Raw genomic sequence first — 8,388 nt, forward strand, 5'->3', positions numbered from 1 at the left:
GTAGTTTCTTCCATAAATGTGTCATAAAATTAATCAATGAAGCCATCTTGCTTGGACTTTTCTTTGTGGGTAGATTTTTTTTTTTAAAGATTTTATTTATTTGAGACAGCAAGAGAGAACATGCATGAGTAGGGAGGAGGGGCAGAGGGAGAGGAAGAAACTGACTCCCTGTTGAGCAGGGAGTCCGATGAGGAACTAGATCCCAGGACCCTGAGATCATGACCTGAGCCAAAGGCAGACGCTTAACCAACTGAGCCACACCAGTGCCCCTCTTTGTGGGAAGATTTTAATTACAAGTGCAATTGTTTAGTAACTATCAGGCTATCCAGGTTATCGATCTCTTATGAGTGAGCTTTTGTGGTCTGTGTCTTTCCAAGAATTTGTCCATTTCAACTAAGTTGTTGAATTTACTAACATTAAGTTATATACAATATTCTCTTATTATCCTTTTAATGTAGGGCTTCTCACTAGGAAAGTAGTGCTATTTCGGAGTGGATAAGTCTGTTGAGGGGGCATGTTCTGTGCATTGTGGGATGTTTAGCAACATCCCTGGTCTCTACCCACTGCATGCCAGGACCATCTCCCCAGCTCCCCAACTGTGATAATCAAAACTGTCTCCAGACATTGCCGAATATCCTCAGGGTGGGGGGGTTGAATAACCCCCAGTAGAGAACCATTGTTTCAATATCTGTAGAATCTGTAATGCTGGATTCTCAGTCTTGATATTGGTGATTTGTGTTGTCTCTCTTTTTGACCCCAATCTGTCTAGAGATTCTTAAATTTTATTGATCTTCTCAAAGGAAGGAGGAAGGGAGGGAGGGAGGCTATTTCAGTTGCTGACTTGGCAGAGTCCTTGCTTCGATTCAATTTCACCCCAGCTGGCATCAGTTTTTCACATTATGCACAGCCTTCAAGAGGATTACCCCAAATATCACTCAAAAGGCACATAACAGAGAAATGAGCCCCAGATGTATTTGAAAAATGGTTTGTATGTGGCCCGTCAGCAGCTCTACAATGATCTACATTGGCCTGGAAGCACTCCTCAGACTATTTAAAGGCAATTTGTGAGTTACAGCTTGTTTTACTACTGTGGGTGTTGCTGGTCTCAATTATTTCCTTCATGTCTTCCCACCCATCTGTCCTTCCCATCACAGAAACAAAGATGAGCCCGTGGGTGGAAAGGGGAGAGGCCACAGATCTCCAGAGGAGCTCGGTAGAACAGCCTCCTTTGCACCTGGCCCTGGTTCTGACACAAGAAAGTTCCCCCTTGATCTCCGCCCCCGATCCTGAGCCTTCTAACTCCCCCTCCACACTTCTTTTTCTTCCACCGTGGCTTTCCCACAGTCCCCACAGGGTAGGACCCAGACTCAATTACCATATCACAACCATACTCAGTGGTGCATGATTTTAGGCTCTCCCCAAACACTAACTTTCCTACTGTGTCTCTTACCCCCAGTTCACAATGAACTCATACTCTTGGGTAAGCATCTTCTGGAAAGGACCTGATGAACACGTTTGTACTTGAGTGACAGCATTTTAATGTGTTACCCTTCCTAGGGGTGTTTGTAGTTAATGGAGATCACTGAAATTGGTGCTCTTTTCATCTTTTCGTGATGTTAGAATAGAAATGGAAGATCTCTGCTATGAGAAGCAGTTTTCACACACTTGGTGGACTTCTGGATTAGATTGTGATTCCCAAATCAAATCGTACTACAGAGCAGAAAGTTATTTTCTCTATTCAGAGACCCAAGAGTGAGGAAATGGGCAGTGGACAGAGAGAATTTGAGGGGGAATCCCTGCCTTGAAATGGGGGTAGAAAAGGAGAGGGAGTGAAGTTGTATGAGGCCAAAACTCTAAGATGCCCTCAAAGTACTGAGCTTTGTGCTCCTACATCCTTAAATCAAAGAAATACAATCTTAATAGCAAAAACAAGCATTTGTGACAGGCTGGTGGAAAAATACTTTGTACGCAACCCCACACCCCCAAGGGCCCTCATATTAAGACCTGGTGAGGAACTGCCCGGTTCACCCACATGTGAGTCTGTCCTTAGGCAGAGCCTCAGATTGGACAGGTTCATGGACCACAGGTCCCCTTTAGGGGACAAAGGCTCACAGCCAGGATGTTTAGGACTGGGAGGCAAGCTACCCATCTAAGCATGGGGCATGTACCAAAATTCCCAGAGCTCCAGTGAGGCAAGGAATTCGGGACTCCATGGGTTAGATTTTCAACCTCCCTAATCATCTGTCCCTTAAATGAGAAGTGTGAGGATATATCATCACGAATATAAAGTGCTCAGCAAGCTAGCACGTCATAAGTGTTGACTGCTAATATTTTTTTTTACTAATTCAGCACCATTTGGGATTGAAATTTCAGGCTCAGGTGGTTTGCTTGATCTTTGTTCACCTGCCATGTGTATTCTTCAAGAGCAAGCATTTTATTGGGTTAATTTGTCACCTTTCCATTTGAAATACAGAATTGCTCCAAATCGTCTGGCACACAGCCAGGCTCTCCAGGGCCCATCTCAGCACGTGGTTGCCTCTGGCTTAAGTACGAAATCAACTATGGCTGGAAGGGCATGTTTATATCATGCTCCATATGTGACATTGGCCATGACAGCTTATGGAGCAAGTTTAGGTCCCATCCCTGGGAAGGGCGACAGGAAGAAGCCAAGGATATGGCAGGCACTGTGATGCACTAGATGGAACTGAAAAACCCACAGGACAGAAAGATGTCATTCGTAACCCAGAAGGGTCTACAGTCTAGCTGGAAAAACAGTATACTAACAAGCCAACCAGAAAATTCTTTCCTTCCTTTCCTCCTCCAAAAAAAACATTTATTCACTATCAATTTCTACTGAGTGTTAACTTCTGCGCTATATTCTAGGATGCAGATATGATCAAGACATAATTCCAATCCCTGCTTTTAATGAATTTACATTCCAGTAGAGGGGGCAGAAAAAGCACTGTGACACGAAGTGCCAAATGTTATTGTGGTTGGGGCGAAGAAGAGGACCCACATGGGGTGAGAGGATTCGAGTGTCTGAGGCACAGGAGAAGCTGGGGATGAGAGAAGCAGTATTTGGCCAGTGCAGGGGCAAGCACAGGTGGGGGAGATTATCCCAGAACTGGAGAACAGCAACAACAGAATCAAATCTTTAACACAAATGTGTGGTGTGTCCTTTCAAGTTCTCTAGGAAGAGGTGATGAAAAACAAAATCCAGGAGGGCTGGAGTGGCTAAGGAGAGAGAATTTGAGCTGGCCTCAAAACACTGAAGGGAGGTGTTTTTGGAGGAGAGGATCAAGGTGAGACTAAAATGCTATATCAGGAGTTGTCCACCACACCATGTATAGTAACAAGAACCAAGGCCACCCACGAGGATGGTTGTAATAAAGAAAATATACGGGCACCTGGGTGGCTCAGTCGGTTAAGCATCTGACTCTTGCTTTTGACTCAGGTCACGATCTCGGGGTCGTGAGACGGAACCCTGCGTCTCCACACTCAACGGGGAGTCTGCTGGGGATTCTCTCTCCCTCCCCCTTTCCCTCTGCCCCTCCCCCTAACTCACGTGTGTGCGCACTCTCTCTCTCAAATAAATAAATAAATCTTAAAAAAAAAACAAAAGATGTACAATAACAAGTGTTGGAGAGGAGCTGGAGAAATTGGAACCCTCACACGTCAGTGGAAGGAATGTAAAATGGCTCCACTACCTTGAAAAACAGTTTGGTGATTCATCAAGAAGTTAAACATAGAGTCACTGTATGACCCAGCACATCCACTTCTACATATATGCCCAAGAACACTGAAACACAGGTCCACACAATGTGTACACAAGTGCTAACAGAAGCATCATTCATAATTACCCAAAACTAAAAACGACCCAAATGTCCATGGATAAACAAAATGTAGTATATCCAAACTATGGGATATTATTTGGCCATAGAAAGGAATGAAGTGTTGATTCATGCTATCACATGGGTGGACCTTAAAAACACGCTGAGTGAAAGCAACCAGACAGAAAAGGCCAAGTATTGCACGACCCCCTCATGTGAGTTGTCTAGAACAGAAAAATGCACAGAGACAGAAAGTAGATTAGTGGTTGCTGGGAGGGGGGGGACTGGTGGAGGAGGGAATGGGGAGTGACTGGGGGTGTGGAGTTTCATTTTGGGGTAAAGGAAGTGTTTTGGAATTGGACACTGGGGATGGTTGCAGGACTTTGTGAATATACAGGCCTGGTCCTTCCCAGCAGAGCTTGAGCCATACTGAGCTAGACCATGGGGTCGCCCCCCTGGTTCACTACAGTATCCCCAATGCCCACTGTTGAGGTTTGGGGAGATCAGTAGATGACCCCTACTCCTACCTGAGTTTAGAAGCAATTAAGAGAGACAAACACACTGCCCAGGCCTCTAGCGATCAAAATCGTGTTTCTCCCAGCGCACATTGACTCTGCAGAACATGGTTCATATTGATAAGTAACTTGCCTTCATAGTAGGGAATCCTAGAGTCTGACTCATCTACTTGGTCGAGAGCAGTCCTGGACAGATGCAGAGCTGCCCGAAGAGGCTGCACCCGCCCCTGTCAGTGTGTGCTTCCCTGGGGAGGGGAGGCTGATCTGCTGGAGAGGCCAGGAATGGTACCTTGATAGAGTGCCCTCCACATGGGGTTTGTGCAGCATGGGGAATCTCTGCTCCCCAACACCTGGCACATAAGAGGTTCCCCACCAATGTTTGTTCAAGCAAATGAAACAAGTTAGCAAACGTTTGTTAGTTTTGAGCAGCCCCCCAATTTTTTATTTTTCATTTTTTAATTTTTTTGGCTACTGCCCCTTCCGCAACTGGTGGGGCCGTTAAACACGCCTCCTTCTCCCACCACAGTCAGAGTCCCAGGGATGACTGTGGTCCCTCAGAGACAGGACGTCTCCTGGCTTCTGAGGTCACAGACGCCAGAGAGCAGGTGAGGCTGGAGCTCCATTGGCTGCCACTGCTGTCTTGGAGGAAGCCCCGGGAGCCCCAAGCAGGGGACGGAAGCTGAGAGGCCTCACACACCGTGCCCCTGGAACAGGAGCTTCCTTGGTTTGGCTTGGACTAGATTTAGATTTCAGTCACTTTCAACTAGAAAGAGTCCCGACGAACAGGGAGAAACAATCATGATCTTTATTTTACAGCTGCAGAAAGGGAGGCTTCCCGCCTTGAATGAGCCACATAGTGTCCGCACCTCCTCCTCCTCTATAAAAGGGAGATGCTCCTAAGACCCAGGGTTCCCTAGAGAATCAGGCTGTTTGGGGCATTCAGTAGAATCATCTCCTGGGACCTGATACAGACGAAGTGTTCAGTTAGAGCTCGTTATTGATACTATTGTCCAGTGCTTAAGAAACTTCCCCCTTCCCCACCCCGTGCCCGGCATACTGCAACTCAGTGGCAATGTCAGGATTTGAACCCAGACTGTTTGGCAGGATATGGCAGGAGAAGAGGAAGCATAGAAAACAGGACTGGAAAGGTCAGGTAGGATCAAAACTTGAGGGCCTTGGATGCTGTACCAGGAGGTTGAGATTTTACTCTGCACATAATCAGAAACTTGGAAGTAAATCTGGAAGATTCTTCTGGCAGAGGCATGGAGAGGCTAGAGGTGAGACTGGGAGAAGGTGCCCTGGTAGAAGGTCTTGTGACAGTCGGGTGACACGGAAGCAAAAGTGTGACCTAAGGGAGAGGCAATGGGAAGGAAGACAGGGATGAAGATTCAGGACATGATCGCCAGGAGAATGTAAGACCTCGTGGCTGTGGACAGGGGACCATTCAGTCCCACACAGTTGAAATCACTGTGCTGCAAACAAATCTTCAGCTCACAGTTTGGACACCATTCTGTAATTTCCAGAAAGGCAGGGGCTCTAGGGCAGGTGATCTGTTTCTGATAAGACAGCTTCCCACCTTTGGGGAAAGAATGTGGAGTTGACCAACAAGGCCCCTCCTGATACCAGACCCTCAGCTGCCCCTGAGCTTGCAGACTCTAGAACAAAAGCAAGATTCCAACCCCCAGGTATCTGGGGGAGCTTTGGCCACTGAAACCCGTAGCAACGCGAGAGCACTGTGTGCCTAAGGAATACCACCTGCTAGGTTTGCTGCAGATTGCGTTTGTGATAGGAGGTTGGGACGCTCGGGCCTTTGCAGCCCCCAGCCAGAGGTGCCTGAGCAAAGGCACTCAATATTCCAGGTACTTTGTTAGCTTCACGACTGAACCCCCAGCAGTTTGCCTTCAGCTTCTAAAGGACCAAGAATTGCTTTCGGGAAACAGAGGCTGCCCAAATGTGTCAGTGAGGTGTTCAGTGGGAGATGAGGAGGGGCAAGGGGAGAAGGAGAAAACACCCAAAGATTCTGCCTGTTCACAGCTGCAGGAGAGAACATGACACCGCTCCCAGGAACGAGGCGTGGGTTTGGAAGCTCGCTTACTGGGTGACAATAGGCCCCTGGAGGGGGAACCTGATCCAGAGGCCCGGGTGGTCCGAGCTGGGGAGCTGGGCACTCTCGGCATCAAGGGATCACTGAAGGTGGGACTCCCTCAAGAGACAAGACCTGGGAGAGATCCTCAGAGGAATGCTGACGGCATGACATTGTCCCCAAGTAGCTCAATCCAGGTGAAGACCTAGCACATCTCACACACGTGAAAAGATAAAGCAGACAGATTGACAGACACTGGGGCTCTGCGGTAGACACCTGCGTTGGTTCACAGCACTACCATAGCAAACACCACACCCTGGGGGGCTTAACAACAGAAGTTGATCTGGAGCTTGGAAGTCCAAGAGCAAGGTGTCGGCTTGGTCAGTTTAACTAACATGTATTTTCTGGTGCCAAGAAGAAGCCCTATCCTCTGTACCCTCATCCTTTTATCCAAATGAAAGGGAGTCCCTTGGAATAACTGGTACATAAGTGGAGAAGAATATCCTAGAGTCTCAATCTTTTTAACCATATATTTTTTTCTTACATAGTTACATACATTTAAGATGCACCCACTGGAAACATCCATTTCTTTCCTTACACAAAATCTAAATACGATACAGCTTACTTACCTAAGCTATTTTTTATTTATCTTTCTTCTTTAGAAACTAGATATGACATCACCGAGAGGCAGGGAGGTTGCCGTGGCAGGAACAGGTGTTTGTATTTGCAAGAGCTGAGCGGAAGTCCCACTCCATCGAGTGACGTGGACACCATGGGATACAAGTGCACGGCGAGAGTGGGCGTATTTGCACTAGAAGGATCTGCTGCTTGTTCCAAACCCTCTCTGTTCCAGGCTGCATTCCAGTTTCTGCATGGTACTTCTTGCTACTACTGTATTCTGCTATTTGTTTGTTTACATGTTTATGGCTGCCTCCCCCTCTAGGGTGTAAACTCTAGGAGAGCAAAGCCCTTCTTGATCCTCCAGCTCCTTGAACATATAGTAGGTGCTCAGTAAATGTGTGTTGAATGAATGAATGAAGGTCTGAACCAACACTTCCTTTGGTGTGGGGACCAGCCCAGGTGCATCATGATCACTTAAGATGTTCGTTGAAAGTGCAGGCTCTTGGCTTCGTCCGAACCCCCTAATCAGAATCTCTGGGCGGGGGGAGTCCCAGGACATAGCATCACTCATTCTGGCCTGACTTGCTTCCAGAGAACTCCAACAGAGTGTGGGGTGTAGCTGGGTGCCCTCAGCAAACTCACCCTCTAATTGGCAAAGCAAGTAGCCAATGATTCCAGAAAATGTATCACTATGAGCTCCGTGGCCAGGTGCCCATTTCAGGTGTAGAGGAAGTTTACCAAGGGTGGGCTCAGCCTGGGCTCATGGGGTTAAAGAAGCTTTCTGGGGAGACACGGCTCTGAGACAGTACGCAAAAGATGCGTTGATCTGTGAGATGCAAACAGGCCCATTTGCAGGCCAGCAGGCTTTACAAAGATTGTGAGGTTGTTTATGAGGTTGGCAAAGTTGTACAAACCCAGAGAGGTTTGGTACCTACCGCTGATGAGAAGCACAACCTTAGAGGAAAAGCAGGGGCATGAGCTCTCATCTTGCTTGAGTCGCAGACTAATTTCAGAGCCCGGGCAGGTCATGTCTTCTCTCCGAGCTTTAATTTCTTCACTCAGAAAAGAGGGAGAATAATTTATGTCAACCTCTCCCGTAGGCCTAGGGTAAGGAGAAAAGGGAGCTAATAGCTGGGATAATAGTTGGGATAATAAGGAATAATGGGAAAAGTCGGTCATTACTATTACCTCTATGATTTGGCAGCATACAATTAGTAATCCCTCTGCATCCCATCACCAAGAAGCATCTCGAAGCTATGAATTCTCTGTGGGCACTTTATCTTGAAACACACCAGGTTTTGTAGATACTAAAACCCAGTTTCCACAGTTTTATTTTCCA

The 8,388-nt window shown here is 47.1% G+C and overlaps 1 long non-coding RNA gene across 1 annotated transcript; it reads right to left on the bottom strand.

Moving 5' to 3' along the window:
• Positions 1-5,132: 5,132 nt before the first annotated feature.
• On the bottom strand, positions 5,133-8,110 carry LOC145720294 (uncharacterized). The gene is made up of 2 exons (XR_014143215.1): positions 7,985-8,110; positions 5,133-5,307 (listed from the first exon to the last, which is right to left on the bottom strand). It is a non-coding gene; the product is annotated as an uncharacterized LOC145720294 (long non-coding RNA).
• Between the last annotated feature and the right edge of the window lie 278 nt (positions 8,111-8,388).

This window comes from Leptonychotes weddellii, chromosome 2, assembly GCF_054177405.1.
Source record: "Leptonychotes weddellii isolate Sample4059 chromosome 2, ASM5417740v2, whole genome shotgun sequence".
Classification (NCBI taxonomy): domain Eukaryota; kingdom Metazoa; phylum Chordata; class Mammalia; order Carnivora; family Phocidae; genus Leptonychotes; species Leptonychotes weddellii.